The sequence below is a fragment of the Odocoileus virginianus genome, chromosome 6 (assembly GCF_023699985.2).
Source record: "Odocoileus virginianus isolate 20LAN1187 ecotype Illinois chromosome 6, Ovbor_1.2, whole genome shotgun sequence".
Taxonomy (NCBI): domain Eukaryota; kingdom Metazoa; phylum Chordata; class Mammalia; order Artiodactyla; family Cervidae; genus Odocoileus; species Odocoileus virginianus.
The window spans coordinates 36,552,334-36,575,481 of NC_069679.1; the positions used below are offsets into that span (position 1 = coordinate 36,552,334).

Below are 23,148 nucleotides of genomic sequence, written 5' to 3' on the forward strand. Positions count from 1 at the left end.
TTCATTCTTCCTGGTTATTCGCCAGCATCAAGCTTTGCTTTTAGGGGACTTCCTTGGTGGTCCGGTGCTTAAGAATTCGCCTTACAATTCAGGGGACATGGGTTCGATCCCTGGTTGGGGAACTAAGATGCCACATGCAGAGGGGCAACGAAGCCCGTACAAGGCACTACGCAGCACAACCAGAGAGTCCGTGTGCCACAACTACTACTGAAGTCCGCACACCACAACTCGAGAATCCGTGCACTGCAACGAAAGATCTCGCGTGATACAACGAAGAGCTGACACAGCCAAAGAAATAAATCTTCTTTAAAAAATAAAAAGCTTTGTTTTTAGAAACTAGTCTTTCCAGAAACTAGAAGCTATAGTCTTTCCAGCTGGCAGAAACCCTCTCCTCTCCTCGGCTCTCAGGATTCTCATCTGTAGCCCTCTCAGGGCGGAGTCCGCACTGAAACAACCATGAGATGCTATGCCTTGTGTCCATTTGGCATGGAGCAGTCAATGGCACTTTCGCAGGTGTCTTTTCACTTGATGTGCTCAACAGGTTACAAAGGAAGACGAGTTTGGTTTTGCTTTGCATTTCACAGATGGAGACAGAGGATCTGGGAGGGGAGGTGAATTCCTGGCCTGTGTGTGGCATATACTGCTGTCTCCCATCAGGCTACTAAGAAGGCAGTACTGGTTTTCCAGTAATCCCGCTTGTCTGCCTGTGCTCACCAAGACAGCTGAATAAGTCATCTACGAATCTCAGTCCCTTCACATATTACCTATCAGTCCTTCCTCTGACAAGTAAGGAAGAAAGCTCCACACTTAAACAAAATATTTCTCTGTATTTATTTGGCTGCACAGGGTCTTAGTTGCAGCACAGAGGATCTTTGGTTGCAGCATGAGCACTCGTTAGTTGTGGCACGTGGAATCCAGTTCCCCGACCAGGGATCAAACCCGGGCCCCATGCATTGAGAGCTCAGAGTCTTAGCCACCAGACCACCAGGGAAGTCCCTAAAGGGCTTGACATTCAACTCTGATTTTGAATTCTTTTACATCCTAACTCATACAAATGATTTGAAGCTGTTTACAGAAATAGGACAGAGAAATGAAAGGTCAGGTCTAAGAAAAAAAAAATAGAAGAAAAACAAAAGTGAAGGTCAAGACCAGGAGAACTGTGAATTATTTACTATTCATTTGGCTAACTGGGAATAAACACAACCTATTATTTCTTCTGACCCCAGTGACAAGCCTGTAAAATCCTAAGAAAGTGATTCTTGAGGCTACTGCTGATGTTGATAAACACAAGCTTTGTCAGTAAAGGTACACATCCCTGGAATGGGTACAGATAGATCAGCTTTTACTTGGGAGGAAAAAAAGAGAGGGCTTTGCTCTACAATGATATGGAAAAAGTAAATATTCAGTGTGTTTCTGACTGAACCTGGAAGAAGGTATGAAAGGAACTGCACACAAGTCCCCCCTCAGGTCATCTTTCTCAAGCTTGTGATGAATTTAATGCTAAAATAGCATACACCTGACTGAAGGTAGCTGCCAAGTGTGCACTTCAGGTGTGAAGTGACAACACAGACCATCATGCTTGGTTTCACTTAAGAAACTGAAGAAAATCTCCCATTTCCTAGCTCCATTTTCTTGCACTGACAGGGTTTTCACCAATGACCTCAGACCAGTGAATTCCTGGCCACAAACCCCCAGCATCATCCATCATTCAAAAAGGTAATAGTGCGTGGTTTTGGCAAGGATGGATTCTGAAGAAAAAGGAGTATTAAAAACATATTATTTCTGTTTCTTTATGTTAATCCATTAACCATAAATCAGGCAGCGCATTTGTGTTAGAGCCCAGACTTAAAGATCTGGCACTTACGTGGAGAATGGAAACAAACCAAGGGATGTGACTAAAATTTACATTTCTGGAGAGTCAAAGTCCATCAGCATATTATCAGAGTACCAATCTCAGCATTTACTCATGAGATGAGATTTTCCAAAGGATCTCCATTTCCTACAGTTATTCATTCCAAGATCACCCTTGTTTTATATCTAAAAATTGCAGTGTTTCAGTTACACTTAATATAGCCTGTGGTATCCCAAATCTCAGCCTTAGACGTCATTCAGTTCAGCTCTCTACAAAATACATAAATCTTTGCTCTAACTTTCCCATTCTTCTGAATTCCTTACCTTCATTTATTTTTTAAATTTCTTAAATCAAAAAGAATAGCAAGGAACATAGAAGCGATTATGTGTCTGGCACTGGTTCTAAGCCCTTTTCATAGTCACTGAATCTTTGCGGTGACCCCAAGCTAAGAACTTTAGGCTTCAGCCAGGGAAGACAACCAGGACACAGTGGTTACGTGTCTTGACAGAGACCACTGCTGAGGGCTCTGCCTCCAACTGTGTGCTTCTAAAACAGAAAGAAACGGAAAAATAAATGCAGTGCTTGTGTTAGAAGAGCAGTACAATGCATGAGCTGTGTATTTTTTTTTTTAATTAACAACTGGATTTTTACTGGTTGTAGTATTAACATGTCATACACTGAACTAAGCACTTGACTTAGTCAGTGAGAGAGTCCTTATTTACCCTGGAAAATCAGGCTTAAGAGGCTATGTCTCCTAAGCAACAGGCTCACAGAGGTGAAAGGGGAGGTTGAATCTAGACTTTCTGTCAGCCCTGCCTTACCCAAAGATGAGCACTGCTTATATTTTGACACACCTCCTTTCTTTGTTTATGCATAATTTTATGTAGGTTGGCATTCTGCATCCTGACGCTCCCATTTTAATTACACAATCATCATTTTCCACAGTATTGCAAAGTTTTTAGGAATGCTGTTTAAAAAGATGTGTAACGTTGCAATGCGAGGCATCCTGATTTACTCTGCTCTATCTTCATTTTTGTGTACATCAGCTACCTGTTTTTGCTATTATGAAAAAGGCTGTGAAAAGGTTTTTCTATTTAAAAATTCTTGTTATTTATTTCAGACTTTCTTAAGCTAGGTTTTTCTTTAAAGGAATCATCAATATTTTTAAAAGGCAACCCAGAAGATGTTAAGGTAAGAAGGAAAAATGAAATCTGAATGTACAGATATTAGTGGTTTGATTTATGGATTAGCTAAGTGAATATGCATTAACAACTGGAAAAGCCAGAAATCAATTTAGATTTTTATGGGGCAGTCCATCGCACAGAATGATTCTGCTAGCAAGGGCTCAGGCTGCAAAGGACTCTATCAAAGGACAAAGTAGACAAAAGGCATGAATGGGGGGGAAACAGCTGGCATGGGCAATAAACCAGTTTTACAGAAAAGAGGCATAGGAAAGATGGATGCTTAACATACATTAAAAAATATATTGGAAACAGTGGAAATAACAGACAAAAATAATTAGACTTTACTAAAGAAAATAGCATGGATGTGCATGGTCAATATCAATGTTCTGCTTTCTGTAAGTCCAAGTATCTAAAACCGTCCAGTAGACAGAATCAGAATTACAAGAAAGATATTAACAAAACTGAAGTGCTATGATGGAGCACCATTTTCCTATACATAATAAAATAAAGCCAAATCAAAAGTCTTGCCAATTTCATCAGTGAGTGACAGATAAGATTTACATTTACATTACATTTCCAAATGACAAAACTAAATCTAATTTAGAGTCTGTGTACATAAATATTACTTCATGAAGAGCATGAGAAAGAAAGGAACATGTCCCCAGGGTTATGACATGAAATGATGAACTCTTGACAGCATGGGTAAGCATAGCATAGTATTTTAAATTATGATTTTAAGGTAGTGTTATAGTTCTCTAAAACCTAGACTATTTGGAAAACAATCCTGAGAACATATGCAAAACTTAAGCTAAAGGGGGATAAACAACAGAAGAAAATAGAGAGACCAGTCAAGAGAGAGGGAAACCAAGGCTAAGGATCTCTAAAGAAATAAAAGGACTGAAGTGTTTTCTGGCTTTGAAAGTGAGAGTGCCTCATCAACAGGAATTATGATACAAATTCTGTCATCTATCAGTAGTAGCTTATACTCATCCTGTCCTCCAACACAATACCCAACATATGTTTATGGGTTGAATTGTGTCCCCACCTCTCTCCATTCCTAAAACTCATGTGTTAAAGTTCTGATCCTAAGACTCTCAGAATGTGGCTTTATTTTGAGATAGGGTATTTATAGATATAATTGAGGTTAAAATGATGTTAGAGCAGGCCCTAATCCAAAATGATGGGTATCCTTATAAAAAGGGAAAATTTGAACACACAGACATGGATAGAGGGAAGTTAATGTGAACAGACACACAGAGACAGGCATCTACAAGCCATGGAGAGAGACCTGGAACAGATCCTCCCTCTCTAGCCCTCAGAAGGACACCTTGATCCTGGACTTCCAGTCTCCGGAACGGTGAAACAGTCAATTTCTGCTGTTTAAGCCATCTAGTTGGGGCTTCTTTGTTATGGCAGATTCAGCAAACTTACACACTTAGAATTATATTTCAATTCAGATTTCAACTAGTACCATTTTCCTAAATACAGGAAATTAGTACAATTTTGACACGAACTAATGTGTAGTAAATACATGTTTTCTTTATGAACATGTAAATGCAGGCATAGGCTTTCCTGGTGGCTCAGTGGTAAAGAACTTGCCTGCCAATGCAGGAGATGCAGGTTTGATCCCTGGGTCGGGAAGATTCTCTAGAGAAGGAAATGGAAACCCACTTCAGTTATTCTTGCCTAGAAAATCCCATGGACACAGGAGGCTGGCGGACTACAGTCCATGGGGTTGCAAAAGAGTCAGACACAACTTAATAACTAAACAACAACAAAGCAAGGCATAGATGCAGCTACTGCCGTATGCAAAGGCACATGGGTATGGATATATTCTGTGTAAACTCACAAGAGTAGCAAGTGATGGCAGGGGATGGGGGTGACAGGAGGGGTAGGGGCTCTAACTTGGATATACCTACCTCCAAGGCCCATGGCCTTGCTATAATACCATCCAACAAATCTAGATTGTAATGTGGAAAGGATAGTATGATTGAAGACAAGTAGAACTTGGAATTCTTAGAGGAAAATATGTGAGAAACTATGTGTTTTATTGGAGTGATAAAATGGTATTTTTTGAGTGTGGTATTGTTTTTCTCCTTTAGTTATACACTTTTCCATGAATTTAAATAAATTCAACTACAACAAAAGAACACTTTCCATTACTCTAATCTTGATGAAAGGGAAAGGCTCTCTTCCTTCTAAGACCATCCCTTCCATTGTACAAAGAGACAGGAAGCTCCCCAGGCCTTTTTATGTCAGGCAATTCCATTAAATAGTCCATCCCTCAACTGAGTTATTTTCACAACATTCTGCGGAACCTCTCCGCCATATTCAACACAACTACCTTAAGTTGTAGAACTAACTGTCAAAGGCACAAGTGACTCATAGACACAGTAAAAGTCAGATGCCAAGGCAAGGGAGAAAGCATCAGAGGCGGCTGATTAACTGGCCAATCAGTAACTAGTTACCGATCACTTACAGTGTATAAGACACTGTGCTGAGTGCTTCAGGGAAAAATGAGATGAAACACGGCTGGACCTACATTTAGTGGGCTTAGATGCTCAGAGGGCACATATGACCCACAACCAGAGAGAAGACCCCTCTGTGAGATAACCACGGAATTCTAGAAAAAGGGAGATGTAATGACAAGAGGATCAGTAGTATCCACAGGATGAATATAGGACTCTGGGAAGTCAGCTGAGAATCATATTAGGCTGAGGGTGAGATGTGAACTTAGCCTTAAGCAAAGGACAGGATCTGAGTAGATAAGGGAGAGGATTTGAGTAGATGAGAGAGAAAAATAGCCCTCCAGATGGTGTTAGGAGAAGCTACCCTTTAACTCTTCTTTCAAGATTCAGCTTGTCACCCCTCCTACTCCTCTCTCAGACTGTACTCACCTCCCAGGACTTGGTGATCACCATGCCTCCAGGGCCCGGCACAGAGCCTGGGAGATGAGCAGATATTTCATAAAGACTGAACACTGAGTCACTGTTTCTGAACCTACTTATCACACACAATGATGAGCTCCTGGAGGGCCCATAGTTACTTGTTATCCACAGCACTGGGCAGACTTTCAGAACTATTTGATCAACAGTCAGATGCAATTCCTCCATATGATTTCCTTTTTATCACAGAGGAACAAGCGTCAGAAAGAATTTGTAGTTCTGTTAAAAAATTAGGCCAGTTCCTTCAGATTTAAAATAACCATCTATCAGCCAAATTCAAACATATCCCCTCCACTGTCTTGACTAATACTGAGACAAACCACGTTACGGAGAAAACAAATCTGGTCTTGGAGTTAGAACACATGGGTTTCAATGGCAATACCACCACTTAGGGCCTGTGTGACTTTGTGATTCCAGAGTTGAAATGTACACCGGAAGAAAAAAAAAAAAGAAATGCACACCGAGTCTCAGCTCACACAAAACTCACTTAAAATAACAAAGATCTTATTGTTGGGAAAGTCTAACCACAGCATTAGCTGCTACTATTATTATTAATACCTAATATGCTGTTTGGATAAAAACAAAAAATGTGGAATTCTAAGTTATTCCACCTCCCAAAAGAGATACAAAGACAGATAATTGATAGTTATTTGGCTGGTGGACAGGGTAGGAAGGGTAATGGCTCCTTAATAAGAATTAATTTCCTACACCCTGTTTGAGTGATTCTTTCTCCCCCTTACCTAAAAGGTAGTCAGTGGGATAATTTTATGACTCAGATAGGTTTCAGATGCAGAACATTTTTAGACAAGGCAGGGTGGCATCATGGATACTCTGGTCCTTAAATCTTACATAGAACTAATTTAAAAAGAGAGATAACTGAGTTTCAGCCCTGGATCTGCTTCTCACTATGGCAGGAAGCCAACTACTGCAACTGAATGGTGTACAAAATGCTCGATCCTTAAAGAAGCATTCATCCACTTATTCACCCACATAGACTCACTGAGTGCCATTTACTGGACCAGATGCTGCTCCATGGACAAAGAGAGCCCCAACAAGTAATACAGGGTGACGAGTCTCGAATAAGAACTAATGTCACTCTGATCAGGAAAGTCCTCTCAGTGTTTAAGTGATTGTAGGATGAAGTAAGGGCTCCAAGCGGCTGTGAGTCCTTGAGGTTCCTGAAGAGCTCTAAGATTAGTCTGGGTCCTTGGCAGACGAAACTTGACTGGGGGTGCTTCAGTTAGAATGGGAATGGCCTATGGTACAGGCAGGCAAGAACTGACCACCCAGACGGCTCTGCCCCACAGAGTGGCACAAGTCCCCAGCAGGACGCTGTGTCCTCTTTGAATGATCTGGGCTTCCCTGGTAGCTCAGAGGTAAAGAATCCACCTGTTAATGCAGGAGGCCTGAGCTGGATCCCTGGGTCGGGAAGATCACCTGAAGAAGGAAATGGCAACCCACCCCAGTACTCGTGCCTGGAGAATCCCCATGGACAGAGGAGCCTGGTGGACTACACTCCATGGGGTTACAACTGAGCAACTAAACCACACAAAATGATTAAAGGCCTAAAAATAGCTGCTGGGGTTGTCTCAAAAGCTGTGAGGAGGGGAGAAAACAACTTCTCATCGGTGGTTATGTGACGACTGTGTTTTACTGGGGGCCTGATGGCAGCATCCATTGTTATCCTTGTGGGCTTACATCACCATGGCTCCCAATGAAGCTGCAACCGACAGGTTTTATCATCATTACCAATATTTCATATATAAAAATACGACTATTACAATACTACTATCAAACTCTCACACTTAAAAAGAATGATAGAGGGTTATTTGTGTTACAGAAGGTATCCTGACATACAAGTGAATTCACTGAGCAAGCCTTCTTGAAAATTCATATCAAGTCTCATTGTTTATCAAGTCCTCAAGGGACTGCAGCCTTTAACTCTGGGTCCCTCATCAAAGACAGTCTTAAGGGCCCCAGACATAAGAGTCATGCTCCAGTCTGCTCTATTATTTTAGTAGATCTCAACTTTCTCTGGATTGGTTCTGATTTTAAATTTCCATGGCTCCATGTTTCACAAAGATTTTACGTACCCTCCAAACTACATACATTTGTAACAATCAACCTTCCACTTTCTGGTCACCAAAGACTTAACTCTGATCAAAAAGCATAACCACCTTCTCCACCCTGGGGTCCAGGAACTCAAGCCAAGTAAAAGAGCTAGGCTTTCCCTGTGCTCACCTGCCTGCCTTCAGGATTTTCAAAATGCAGAAAGCATGCTCAAGGGCCTTCCAAGCAAAGAGGCATGGATTTGCTTCAGGCTCCTTCCCAGGCTTCTACCTTCCTCAAGAAAGGCAGGTGAGCATCTACTGGGGTTGGGCTCGGGGCTGCTCTGAGGGTCTCCATCCTTTATGGTGGCTGCTGGACCAGGTGCAACAGAATGACAATCCAGGAAGGACTGAAGCCAGGGCTGGGAGAAAGCACACGTTAGGGAAGCCAGAGGGACCAGAACCAGAAAGGGATGGGAAGCTGATGGGAAGAAAGCTGGGGGACACATGGGAAACTGTCAGTCAAACTCATCTATGTATTTTGCTTTTGGGGAGCATAATTACAATCCAAGCTTCCCCTGATTGTCACTATCCCGAGTGTGAAGGGGTTGGCTAAATATTTCAATGCCCCAGGAAAAAAAAAAATTTTTTTTTTAGAAAAAAAAAATTATAATGAAAAATCCTTTTGAGTTTTCTCATGTATACCCTTGAAAGGCATGTATAAAATTGACTGAGAAAAAGTCTCTTCATTTTCTCCCCCCTGCCTTAGTGGTGACTCTCTCTGTGAGCCAGTCTAAATGTCAAAAGAAAACAGCATCTTCTCAGGAAAATATAAATATTTATAGATAGCATTACTCTATCACTCCTGAAATGTTAAACAGACCAATTTCTTCATTCTTCTCTTTATTGATTTAGGTATGCAGTATGTAATAATCAGAAAGCAAAAAAAAAAAAAAAAGGGAAGGTAACAGAATGCAAGTCACTAGGTCATGCAGCAAATAAATGGAGACCAAAAATAATATTCATTAAATCTCTCTGTGATATATCCCCAGAGAGGTACCAGAAACAAGAAATCAATGTCAAAATAAACCCAGCCTCAGGCCATTGGAGATTGACTGCTCAAGTACTTTCTTCTGTGATGAGAGTATCCAAGCCTGTGAAATTCTTGCTCCAATATACATGCTCTCAAGGGCTAATTTTCACCAGCTGACTGAAGGGCCAGTGAGAAAGAGTAGAAATGTAAGGGGGATATCAAGTCTTCATTCAGCTCTGAAAATATTTTGGGAAAGCAAAGAGGAACTAAAAAGCCTGTTGGTGAATGAAAGTGAGAATGAAAGGCTGGCTTAAAACTCAACATTCAAAAAATGAAGATCATGGTATCTGGTCATATCACTTCATGGCAAATAGATGGGAAAACAATGGAAACAGTGAGAAACTTTATTTTCTTAGACTCCCAAATCCTGCAGATGGTGACTGCAACCATGATATTAAAAGACACTTGCTCCTTGGAAGAAAAGCTATGAAAAACATAGACAGCATATTAAAAAGCAGAGACATAACTTTGCTGACAAAGGTCCATCTAGTCAAAGCTATGGTTTTTTCAGGAGTCCTGTATGGATGTGAGAGTTGGACCATAAAGAAAGCTGAGCATCGAAGAATTGATGCTTTTGAGCTGTGGTGTTGGAGAAGACTCTTGAGAGTCCCTTGGACTGCAAGGAGATCCAACCAGTCAATCCTAAAGGAAATCAGTACTGAATATTCTATTGGAAGGGCTGATGCTGAAGCTGAAGCTCCAATACTTTGGCCACCTGATGCGAAGAACTGACTCACTGGAAAAGACCCTGATGCTGGGAAAGATTGACAGCAGAAGGAGAAGGGGACAACAGAGGATAAGATCGTTGAATGGCATCACTGACTTAATGGACATGAGTTTGAGCAAGCTCCAGGAGATGGTGAAGGACAGGGAAGCCTGGAGTGCTGCAGTCCATGGGGTCACAAAGAGTCGGACACAACTGAGCAAACTGACCTGAATTGAACCTCAGTTTTCTTGGTCTCTATTAGATCTGAAGTCTCATGTCAGTTTTCTGGGTCCCTCTTATGAAACCCCAAATTGGGTTCTACCGGCATGACAGTCATCTTCACAAGTGATAGCCAAGTTGGAATAAGTAAGGATTATGATTAATCAGTGTGGTATCTGCACAGCTTTTCCAACTCAAGAAAGGTGCCCCATTGTATTGTCAATTAACTTTATCAACTAGCTCTATCAGCCTGACTGAAAATTTTTTCTTCAAAAATCAATTACTGTAACCTATCACATCAATAGGTTTTCTAAAAAATATCACACAATCATGTTAATAGATGCAGAGAAAGCATTTGACAAAATCCAACACCCATTAATGATAGAAAACTCTCAGTAAACAAGAAATAGAAAAGAATTTTCTCAACTTCATAAAGATTATCTATGAAAAATATAAAGCTAACATTATACTTAAAAAGGTGAGAAACTTAAAGCTTTTTCACTAAGATCAGGTTAAAAGCAACGATAGTCCTTCTAACCACTTCTTTTCAACATCACCCAGGGAGTCCTTGCTAATACAATAAGCAAAAGAAAGAAAGAAAAGGTATTCAGGCTGGGAGGAAAGAAATTAAAGAGGATGACATGATTCTCTATGTAGAAAATCCAAAAAAGTTGACAAAAAAAATAAAACCCTTGAAGTAATAATTGACTATAATGCATAATTGGAATACTCAAGTTAATATGCAAAACTGAATTTCTTTCCTATACAGAAACAATGATCAAAAAGAATTAAAAATTAAAAATTCCATTTACATCAGTTCCTCCAAAAATAAAATATTTAGGTATTAATATAAATCTAACAAAACACGTATAAGGTCTCTATGTGGAAAACTACAAAATCTAGATAAAATTTAAAAAGTAAATAAATGAAGGGATATCCCATGTTCACAGACAGGAACACATGATACTGTTAAGATGCCGGTTCTTCCCAACTTGATCCATAGATTCAATCAATCCATGTCAATATCCTAACAAGATATTTTATGGGTATCAATGAAGTGATTTTAAAATTTATATGGACTTCCATGGTAGTCCCATGGCTAAGACTCCCAATGCAGTGGGCCTGGGTCCCACTCCTGGTCAAGGAACTCGATCCCACATGCTGCAAATAAGTTCACATGCTATGACTAAAATATCCTCATGCTGCAACTAAGACCCAGTGCAGCCAAATAAATAAATATTTTAAAAAAATAAGCAAATGATTTGAATAATTTTTTTAAATTGATATGGAGTGATAAAACTCCCAGAATAGCCAACATGACACAGAAGGAAATAACAGTTGGATGGCTCAAGATACTCATTTTAAAACTTATTTACTATTGTACTCCCATTCCACAGTACCATTATCCACAGTAGCCAAGGTAAGGAAATAACCTAAGTACCTGTTGACTGAGTGGTAGATAAAGACAGTATGATATATATACATACATGTATGCATATACTGTGAAATACTTCAGCCTTTAAAAAAGGAAGGAAATCTTGTCATTTGTGACAATATGAATGAAACTGGCAAACATTATGCTAATAAGCTGGGCAGAGAAAGATGAATACTACATGGTATCACCTATACGGAATCCTAAAAAAAAAAAAAAAGAAGTCAAGCTTGTAGAAACAGAAAGATGCTCAGCATTGCTCATTATTAGAGAAGTGCAAATCAAAATTACAATGAATGTAGTAAACTGACACAGCCATGATGGAGAACAATATGGAGATTCCTTTAAAAACTAGGAATAAATCTACCATATAACCCAGCAATTCCACTGCTGGGCATATTCCCTGAGAAAACTACAATTCTAAAAGACACATGTACTCCAGTGTTCACTGCAGCAATATGTACAATAGCCAGGACATGGAAACAACCTAGATGTCCTCTGACAGATGAGTGGATAAATAAGTTGTGGTACATTTATAATGGAATATTACTCAGCCATAAACAGGAACGGATTTGAGGCAGTTCTAGTGGTGTGGATAAACCTAGCGCCTGTCCATATAGAGTCAGAAAGAGAAAAACAAATATTGTATATTAATGCAAATACATGGAATCTATGGTACTGATGAACCTATCTGTAGGGAAGGAATGGAGACACAGATGTTGAGAAAAAACTTGTGGACACAGGGAGGGAAGGAGAGAGTGGGAAGAACTGAGGAAGTAGCACTGACATATATACCCTATCGGGTGTAAGACAGACAGCTACAGGGAAGTTGCCATACAACACAGGGACCCCCGCCTGGCACTCGGACAACCTGGAGGGGTGGGGTGAGGGAGGGGAGGGGGGATCAGGAGGGAGGGGACATATATATAAAATTATGACTGACATGTGGTTGTATACCAGAAACCAACACAACACTGTAAAGCAATTTTTCCCCAATTAAAAAAAAAAATGTAGAAATAGTAAACAAGTAGTTGTTAGGGAACTGAGGGGTAGGGAAAATATGGACAGGTTGGTAAAATGGTACAAACTTTTAGATATAAGATGAAGAAGGTCTGAGAATGTAATGTAAAACATTGTGACTATAGTTGATACTGCATTGTAAATCTAAAAATTGCTGAGAGAGTAGAACTTAGATGTTCTTAGCCGCTGCACCCCCCAAAAGGGTAAATATGTGAGATAATGGATATCTTCATAACTCAATGATGAGATCCTTTCACAGTGTATAGAGTAGCAAATCATCATGTCGGCAGTTTTATTTGTCAATTATACCTCAGTAAAGCTGGGGAAAAACAGACTAACTAAACAGCTACAGCAATCAAGACAGAGTGGTATTGGCAAAGGAATAAACCAATGGACCAATGGACCAATGGACCAGAAGAGAAACTTCAGAAACAAATCCCCACAGATACAATCAGTTGATTTTTGACGAAGAAGCAAAGACAATACAATGGAACAAATAAAGTCTCTTAGTGAATAGTCCTGGAACAACTAGACAACCACACACAAAAAATAAATCTAGACACAAACCTTACATCCTATACAAAAATTAACTCAAAATGGATCAGGAATATAAATGTAAAATAAAAGTGTAAAATTCCTAAGAAGATAACACAGGAGAAAATCTGGAATACCTGGGATACGACAATGCTTTTTAAAACATAACACCAAGTATATCAAGCATGAAAGAATCTATTGATAAGCTGCAACTGATAAAAACTTAAAACTTTTGCCGTATGAAAAACAGTATCAAGACAAAATATTTGAAGAAGATACATCCGATAAAAGACTATTATCCAAAACATACAAACAACTCTTAAAGTCAACAAGAAGAAAACAAACCACTCAGTTAAAAAGTGGGCCAAAGACCTTAACAGACATCTTGCCAAAGATATGCAGGTGGCAAGTAAGCATGTGAAAAGGTGGTGCATATCATGTGTCATCAGGGAGATGTAAATCAAAGTGAGATACTTACCTATATGACTATTAGGGTTGCCAAAATCTGGAACACTGACAATATCAAATGCTGTTGGTGAGCATATGGGGCAACAATAACTCTCATCCATTGCTAGTGGGAATGTAAAATGAAACAGCCACTTTGGGAGAGAATGTGATGATCTCTTACCACACAATCCAGTAACCGTACTCCTCGGTATTTATCCAAAGAAGCTGAAAATTTATGTCCATATAAAAACCTGCACATGGATGTTTATAGAAGCTTTATTCATAACTGTCAAAACTTGGAAGCAATCAAGCTGTCTTTCAATGTGGTTTAGTCACTAAGTCATGTCCAGCTCTTGCAACCCCATGAACTGTAGTCTGCCAGACTCCTCCAACCATGGGATTCTCCAGGCAAGAATACTGGAGTGGGTTGCCATTTCCTGCTCTAGGGGATCTTCTCAACTGAGGAATCAAACCCGGGTTGCCTGCATTGCACACAGATTTTTTACCAACCAAGCTAAGAGGGAAGCCGGTCCTTCAACAGGTGAATGAATTAATAAACTGTGGTATCTCTAGACAAAGGAGTACTGTGTGTGTGTGCTCAGTTGTGTCCGACTCTTTACGACGCTACGGACTGAAGCACACCAGGCTCCTCTGTCCATGGGATTCTCCAGTCAAGAAGACTGGAGGGGGTATTACTCAGTGGTAAAAAAAACATTTGGGCTATCAAGTGAGATTTGAGATAGCTCAAATATTGAGCTATCAAGCTATCAACATGAGCTATCAAGCCATGAAAAGACATGCAGAAACCTTAAATGCATATTACAAAATGAAAGAAACCAATCTGAAAGGGCTATGTACTGTGTAATTTCAACTATGTGACATTCTGGAAAAGGCAGACCTATGGAAACAATAAAAAGATCAGTGATTTTGGGGTTAGGGATGGAGTTAAGTAGAGAGCAGAGGATTTTTAGGGCGGTGAAGGCAATTTTGTATCATATAAGGATGAATAGGTGTCTGAATATGCATTTGTCCAAATCCACTGAATGTACCACATCAGGAGTGAATCTTTAGGTAAACTATGAACTTTGATAATAGATTCGGGGTCAATATAGATTCATCCTTGGTTTAAAAAACTTTTTTCTTTTTTTACTCTGTTGAGTGATGTTGATAATTAGGGCAGTTTTGCATATGTGGAAGCACAGGGTATATGGGGACTGTCTATACTTTCCTCTCGATTTTATACTGTAAATCTAATTTGTAAATCTAAAAATTCTCTTAAAATAATGAAGTCTTATAAAAAAATTTTTTCCTGTAAGATAAAATTCTCAAAATTCTCTTTTCTTGGGTCTATACCTACAACTGTATATACCTAGGTATATATCTAAACATAATTCTATGTTTAATTTTTTGAAACTGCCTGCTTTTCTGAATCAGCTGTACCATTTACATTCCTAACCAGACATGTATGAGGATTCTACACATTCTCCCCAACACTTACTGTCTTTTCTATCATAGCTATTCTAATAGGTAAAGTGCTATCTTACTGTGGTTTTGATTTGCATCTCCCTGATGACTAATGATGCTGAGCACATTTTCATGTGATTATTGACCATCTGTTTATCCTCTTTGGAGAAACAGTTATTCTAAACCTTTCGCTGCTGTTCAGTTGCTCAATCATATCTGACTCTTTGCGACCCCATGGACTATAACATGCCAGGCTTCACTGTCCTTCACCATCTCCTGGAGCTTGCTCAAACTCGTCCATCGAGTCAGTGATGCCATCCAACCATCTCATCCTCTGTTGTCCCCTTCTCCTCCCGCCTTCAGTCTTTCCCAGCATCAGTCTTTTCTAATGAGCCAGCTCTTCAGATCAAGTGGTCAAAGTACTGGAGCTTCAGCTTCAGCATCAGCCCTTCCAATGAATATTCAGGACTGATTTCCTTTAGGGTTGACTGGTTTGATCTCCTTGCTGTCCAAAGGACTCTCAAGAGTCTTCTCCAACACCACAGCTCAAAAGCATCAATCCTTTGGGGCTCAGCCTTCTTTATGATAAACCTTTACTCCATTTAAAAAACTGGATTATTTGCCTTTATATTGTTGGATTATCTGACTTCTTTATACATATGAAAGTGAAACTGAAAGTCGCTCGGTCATGTCTGACTCTTTGCGACCCCATGGACTGTATAGTCCATGGAATTCTCTAGGCCAGAATACTAGAATGGGTAGCCTTTCTCTTCTCCAGGGGATCTTCCCAACCCAGGGGTTGAACCCAGGTCTCCCACATTGCAGGCAGATTCTTTACCAGCTGAGCCACAAGAGAAGCCCCTTTATATATATATATAGATAGATATATAGATATAATTTTTTAGATACATATAATTTTTATTGAAGTATAGTTTATTTACAATGTTGTGCCAATCTCTACTGTAGAAAGTGACTCAGTTACACACATATAGACAGTCCTTTTTATATTTTTTCCATTATGATTTATGACGTATTGAATATCCCTGTTCTATACAGCAGAACCTTACTGTTTAACCTTCCTATATATAATAGTTTACATCTGCTAATCCCAAACTCTCAGACCTTCCCTCCTGTTCCCGCCCCCTGTTTTAGCAACCACAAGTCTGTTCTCTATGTCTGAGAATTTGTTTCTGTTTTGTAGATAGGTTCATTTGTGCCATATTTTAGATTCCACATGTAAGTGATATCATATGGTATTTGTCGTTCTCTTTCTAACTTCACTTCACTTAATATGATATCTCTGGTTGCCTGCTTGTTGCTGCAAATGGCATGACTTCACTCCTTTTGATGGCTGAGTAGTATTCCATTGTATATATGTACCACATTGTCTTTGTTCATTCACTTGTTGATGGACATTTAGGTTGTTTCTGTATCTTGACTATTGTGAACAGTGCTGCTATGAACATAGGGATGCATGTATCTTTTTGAGTTATAGTTTTATCTGGGTATATGCCCAGGGGTATGATTGCTGGATCACATGGTGAATTTATTTTTAGTTTTCTGAGGAACTTCCACACTGTCTTCCATAGTTGATGTACCAACTTACATTCCCAACAGTATAGGAGGGTCCCTTTTCCTCCATACCCTCTTCTTACAGACTTTTTAAAGATGGCCATTCTGACCAGTATGAGGTAGTACCTTGTAACTGTTTTCATTTACATTTCTCTAGTAATTAGTGACGGTGAATATCTTTTCATGTGCCTACTGGCCATATGTAGTTCAGTTTATTACTTGTTTTTCTTTTGTTGTTTGTGCTAATGGTATAATAGTTAAGAAACTATTTCCTGATTCAAGGTCATAAAGCATTACACCAATGCTTTCTTCTAAGAGTTTTATAGTTTTAGCTCTTACCTTTGGACCTTTGATCTACTCTGAGCTAATTTTTTATATATGGTATGAGGTAGGAGTCCAATTTTACTTTTTCTCTATCAGCTTTTAAAACTAAGAAATAGCTTTCTTCTAACTTTCACTGAATAGTGGACGTAGGGAGAAAGACTAGCTATTTCCAAGTCCAAAATTAACTTATGAAAAAGAAGAGAAGACGGCAACTGAATTTTTCCTGAAGAGGCTGAAATCACCTTCAGTAACTGTAAAAATCCAGTATTTCAAGCATTGAGGTGAAGCTCAGTGCTCTGTGATTTTCCGATGACCAGCCATGTAAAAAGAAGACTTCACATTTTAAGGGATACCACGCGAAACCAACAACATAAATAAAATTAATGGGTACCAGTAATATACCCTGCACACTGCTAGCCCCTAAGTTATAGTATACATATAAATATATGTAAGACACAGTCACTTACCCTAATGGGTAAGCTTGTGAAAAAACACTGGTTTTTCAGGAAGCAGTTCAACTTCAATGCGTGAAGCAGTTCAATTATGTAAGCCTTTGGAGGAAAAAAAGGGGTAAAATTCATTTTAGGAGATATATCCTATTTGCTCACATCAATAGGGCTGGTAAAATATTCAAACAGGGGCACAAGGTTTTTGTAAAAACAAGATTTTACAATCTTGTTAATAACCATTCCAACAACTCTTTTATTGAGTATTAGACACTGGACAACCACCTCAACAAATAAACAAAAAAAGAAAGAAAGAAAATTTCCTGATTTTGAAGACACAGACAGAAGAGATTCTCTAAATAAAGAACGATGGGAAGAAGGCATTAAAATGGCCTCAGCATCCTCAATTACCTTTAGAATGAATGTTCATATATTCATGAGATTTTTTCCAAGGCTTAAATGGATTAGAACTTGGTTTAAATGGGTCTTTACATTTTTAAAATAGCTTAATATTTGCCTTTTATTGGGTCTCACAAACACAAAGAAAGTGGAAAAAAGGAAAATGTATTCAAAACCATGTTTAGAAATATGTAGGAAAATGAGTAGAAATACAGAAGATCAATATACCCATCATTCTCAAGGGAACAAATGTTTCATAAGAGTTGCTCTGAGCCAGGCACCTGCAATTAAAAGAAAACTGTCTCCTTCTGACAGCTCATGGCTTAGCCTCACAGGGACCTACTTGAGAATGTCAAGAAAACTTCAGAAAGTGCCTCATTATAGAGAGAAAGCAATCCCTAAAACTAATAGATACCCAGGCAGAAAGGCAGGCCCAAAATAGGAAGTTTTAAAAAACAAAAATAACAGCTAGTAGCACTCAGATACCTTCTGACGCTCAGCTCAGAGTTCCTCTCTGAATCACGGTAGAAAAGAAGAATCTCCTTAGAAGCCGCACAGTCTTGGAAAGTATCATGTAAGAGTGACATGGAAGTTACATCTCACAGAGAGATGACTTATGATCATCCACTATGCATCAGACATATAATGATTATCTGACCTACGCCATCCAGGGACCACATAAAGTTGGTGACACCAGGGACATGATGGAGCCTAGATGATACCTACCTAAATTTTGGTCTACCAGCATAAGGACTGATACGAAAAGTGGAAAATTGATAGTTTCACCACCAAAGAGGTAAGTCACCAGGATTGTCTGGGGTCAGCAGGTGAGCAGGATAGGAAACTACTGGAGCAGAGCAAAATGTAGCAGAATATGATTATCACATGACTGACTGCTGGAAGGCCACCCAGAACTCCCTGCTCTGATCCTATAAGCCACAAGCAACTTTTTGCTTTAGTGAGTAGATGGGTCCTCCTAGGGGCTTCCAAATTAAAAGTCCTCTCAAGAGGTCTCCCTGAAATAGGAGACCTCCTCCATCACTTAACATCTACTTAGCTCCAATGAATAAGGCTTTATGAAAAGAAGGCTCAATTTTCCATTTACCGTCAGACTGTCGTTCCCCATACTTGGTATACAGAAACATCCAAACTTTCTTCTAATCTTAGATCTTAATTATGAGGATTAATTATCAAGGCTTAATATCCAGACCTTCCTTTGAAAAATGTCTCTTTTAGGACAGGCTTAGAGAAAGCATATGGTCTCTACTATAACTCAGACATATTTAACAATAAGTCCACTTAATTCAACAAATGTTCCTTAAAGATTCTACTGTATACAATGTTCTAAGTGATAACATTATTTCAACTTTTGCTCCTGTTGCTCCTGTCTAATTGGGATTTTGCCTGTACAGGCCCTCCAGGAAAACCATGCAGTAGAACCTGAACTTGTTCCTTTAAAAGGCCAAGGAAGCCTTGGTGGGTGTAAGAATAGCTTCAAAACTACAATCATTTAATCTTATGCCAGAATTATACAGTGAGTGATTAGTAAAGGAGAATGAAAATTATAGCCCTCAGCTTCTTACCAAGACTAAATAACTGCAGCATGAGGCTTAAATAGAACAATGACTAACAATTCACATCACTGTTAATCTTCAGTTTCTCAATGCAAAGAATCTTAGGTTGCTAGTACAATTACGAAGTTCTGATTCTGTATTGGAGCTATAGAAAAGGAAAACATTCACTTTCCACGTTGACAGTCCATGTGTGATTTCATCCTGTTCATAATTTTCCCTATTGGAAACTAAAGTCATAGCTCAACCAGAATCTTAATGAATGAAGAAATTCCAGTGCTAAACACTTCAAAACTCCACATGACAAGGCAGAGCAAACAACATGACCCCTACCTGGAAAGAACTGAGAGGACAAAACCAGCAAGCTGAAAATAAAAATCATTCATTCTGGAAGTTTTTGCAACATGGTTTCTTAAAGAACCCAACGCTGGAGACATTAGAAAAGGCAAAGAAAATTCATGTACTGCACAATGATACTGTAATGATGTTATAACCAATTTTTTAAACGCAAATAAGTAGAGGTAGTCCTGGTACAGCTAAGACACAAAACCCTTCGCAGGCATCCAGTATGGCTCTATTTTTAAAATAATGCCTCTGACACACAGCAGTTCAATTTCTGTGTTAGCCTCTAAAAAGCACAAATCAATGTTTCACAATATGATTCTGTGCATGACGAACCTCTTCACTTATCTCAAGGATAATTGCAGCTATTAAATATTATTCTATGAATACAAGTTAATAGCAGAAATGAAGACTTAGCTTACCTAATTCCTTCTTTGGCTGGTTCCCAAAATTCACCAACTCCTTCCATCAGGAGAGACAAAGAGACAGCAAGATAGAATGGGAAATACCTATTAAGGCTCCTCATGATGAAAGCGACTGAGGTATCTGGGATATGATTCTATATCACTCTGCCTTTGGCAGGGTAGAGAATTTAATATCAAATCTTTCTGCATGTCCAAGAGGATAGATCAGCCCCTTAAGAATTATCTTTTGCCAAGAAACAAAATGGTCTCCCTACTAGCACTGCATTAGCCTTTGGTGATGATGAAATTTTAAAAGGCATGTGTAATAAAGGCGTGGCTGGAATAAGCAAGCGTAAAGCAAGTCGTTCCTTGCTTCTTTAACCACCAGCGCTTACTTTAGTCCTTCCTTTCAACCCTCAAAATAATAAGCACACAGTCCTATTTTAGTAGGGGAGGGTTTAAAATACTTATGTTAATGTAACTGAGTGTCTGCCAAGAGGTAAAACACTAATATCTGTCCTTGTGCTAAAACTCATCCCACACTCAAGCTTTTTTCCCCTCTATCCACCATTCAGTACCAAATATGACTCGTGACATCTTTAGTTTCATCTATATGTCAACTTCACACTAGTAACCAGACACCTGGTCCAACTAAAAGCTCTCCTTTGTAACTTCCCACATAACATAGCAATATACAGGCCTCAAAGACCTGAGTGTCCTTGGACAAGGCATTTATCAATTTGATTCCCACTTTCCTCCTATGTAATAAGTGGTGATCTCAAGAGTGGCCTGCCAGCATCCAATGCCATATGTCTGAGTGCACATCATTCCTGTTGGCTCATCCCTATCAGGGAGAAAGCTAATGTCAGTCTTGGATCTTTGAGTTCATTTATCTCAAAAGACTCAGGATTTGAAATTAGGAAAGAAAATTTTTAAAGGCAGCAGTGAGCACATTTGTCTTTTTCCTACACCTCAGTCAACAGTGCTTTGGTCTGGGCTTTGACTCCAGATTTTTTGGGGCAAGAGACCTATTTAGGATGATGTCAGTAAGCTATTTATGTTATTACTCCAGCAAAGGGGAACAGTAAACCCCTATTTTTGAAATTTTTGCTTGTTCAAATGGATGAAAATCAACAAAAATAATCCTTCAGGTTTTCATAAGCCATAGAATACAATTCTAGTAGATACAAGGTAGAACCATCACTCTGAAAATCTGAATGTCAGTAATTTTGAAAGCTTCAAATGCATGACCAGCTCCTGTTAAAATGTCTTATGTGTATTTACATGTGCTAATGTCTCACAGGTACTCTTCTGTGCTATCACCCAAATGCTCAAAAATTATTAGGATGACTGGTTCGAGGTTGAGGGCTGTAGGAAGACACATGCTGTCCAACGCCTTGTGGCACATGGGAGAATGTGGACTCTGCTCACCTTTCAGAACAGAATGAGAATGGATTCTGTGGGGAACACAGACCTATCCTCCCTATAGCCTCCACGTCCCCTGACTCCCTGTGATGCACGATCACACGGGAGCAGCCCACAATTGTCCAGCATCCATTCCCATCTGCTCATCCAGATCTCTGCTTTCTCCAGCAAAATAACATCACCAGAGTGCAGTCCACAAGCCAGGCTGGTGACACGGAAGCCCAGATTGCCTGGATCTGAAAGAAGAGTCTTACGGTCTAAAATGACAACTGGCTCCATTTAAGATTCCTCCTGGCCCATCAGCTTCAGCCCCTGCTCCCCCTCAATCCCCTGAACATATGCTGTGGGAGTTCCAGTCCTCTCCCTGACCTTGCCAGGGCACAGGAGCCTAGCTGTTCCCAGCAGTTGGTAGCTTCCTCTTGGCTCACCACCGCGAACTAACAGAACGGATGCTAAAGACCAGCTCGTGGCAAGAGGCGTTTTCTCAGACGCTTAGATTTAATCACTGCCTACGTCCACTTACTTTTCACCCAATTATGATCTCTGACGGTGAAATATCCCCAACTCACGCTGCAGCCACCATAGCCCAACCATACCCAATGCAGGGGGCTCCACTACAACCCTACACTTTGAAAGGTTCTAGTTGTAATCAGGATGGTTCCAACTAGAAGAGTTCTCCTAATGGGTTCGCTTAGACAGGCATAACCAGAAAAGTAGGTCAGAGGCCTGAGTTACAGTCTGAAGGCTTATATGCATGTTGGCTAGCAAAGCCAAGCCCCAGAGTTCTGGATGGTTTGCAGGATGCAAGCAATGCTATCTGCAGTTGGATCCTCCTGCTACTGCCCCCAATACTCCCCCACATCAGCCTTGATGACTGGCACAATGACAAGACACACTCCTGCATCTTCCAGCTATCCCCAAAGCCCAACAACACTTCCCTTGCTGCTGCTGCGTCACTTCAGGTGGCGGGAAAAACAAGTCAACTAGATGTTATTGGTGCAAACAATTTTCTGGTCACCATGTTCCAGCTGTCCAAGGCAACAATTTCTGATTAAGACAGGCCTGATCTTGCTTAGTTGCAATGCTTTTTTCCTATTTGGTCAACAGATGTCACATTAATGTGGTGTTTTTAGCTTTCATACTTACCTTTTTAAAAAAATAAAATAGAAAGTAAGCCATCTTCTTGCCTTTACTCCATCATGCACTTATGCTTATGTACGTAACTGTACACACACAGACATGCACACACACACAACCACACACTTTGGACATAACATACAGGATTGCTAAGGGATAAAGTCAGCACTCTAAGCTCTTGAAGACAATCTGACAAAGCAGCAGAAGAAAACTGTCAAAGCTTATCCATTTCTTTGGTTTTTCCTTCATTACTGTGATAGTTGTTGCTTTCTCTCTCTGCCCTCCAAAGAGAAAATCTTGCACCTTTCGACAGCCCAATTTCTGAGCCTAAGCTACAAAATTGCACTCTCCCATGTCCGATGTCATCTGAGACCTTCCCCCTTCAAGGTCCTCCAGGATCGAAACACTCCACACCCTTTCTTGGGGCTCACAAACAGGAAGATTTGCTCAGAAGGGCAGAGGTGGCTTACTCTATCAGGTGAGAAGTAAAGAATTTCCTGAGTGTCACGGTAACTTTTAAATCCATCAGAAACTATCTAACACTAAGTTTTTCAAACTTGGGAACAAATATGGAAATGTGACCA

General features: G+C 39.7%; 1 protein-coding gene across 8 annotated transcripts in view; it reads right to left on the minus strand.

Moving 5' to 3' along the window:
* Positions 1–23,148, minus strand: part of TLN2 (talin 2) — a 481,890-nt gene that overhangs the window by 210,780 nt on the left and 247,962 nt on the right. The window contains exon 1 of one of the 8 annotated variants that reach the window (XM_070469185.1): positions 20,021–20,227. The exons of the other annotated variants lie outside the window; for them this stretch is intronic. The gene's annotated coding sequence lies outside the window, so the exon portion shown is untranslated. Of the gene's footprint in view, positions 1–20,020; positions 20,228–23,148 lie in introns of those variants that run through there. 8 annotated transcript variants of the gene reach the window in all.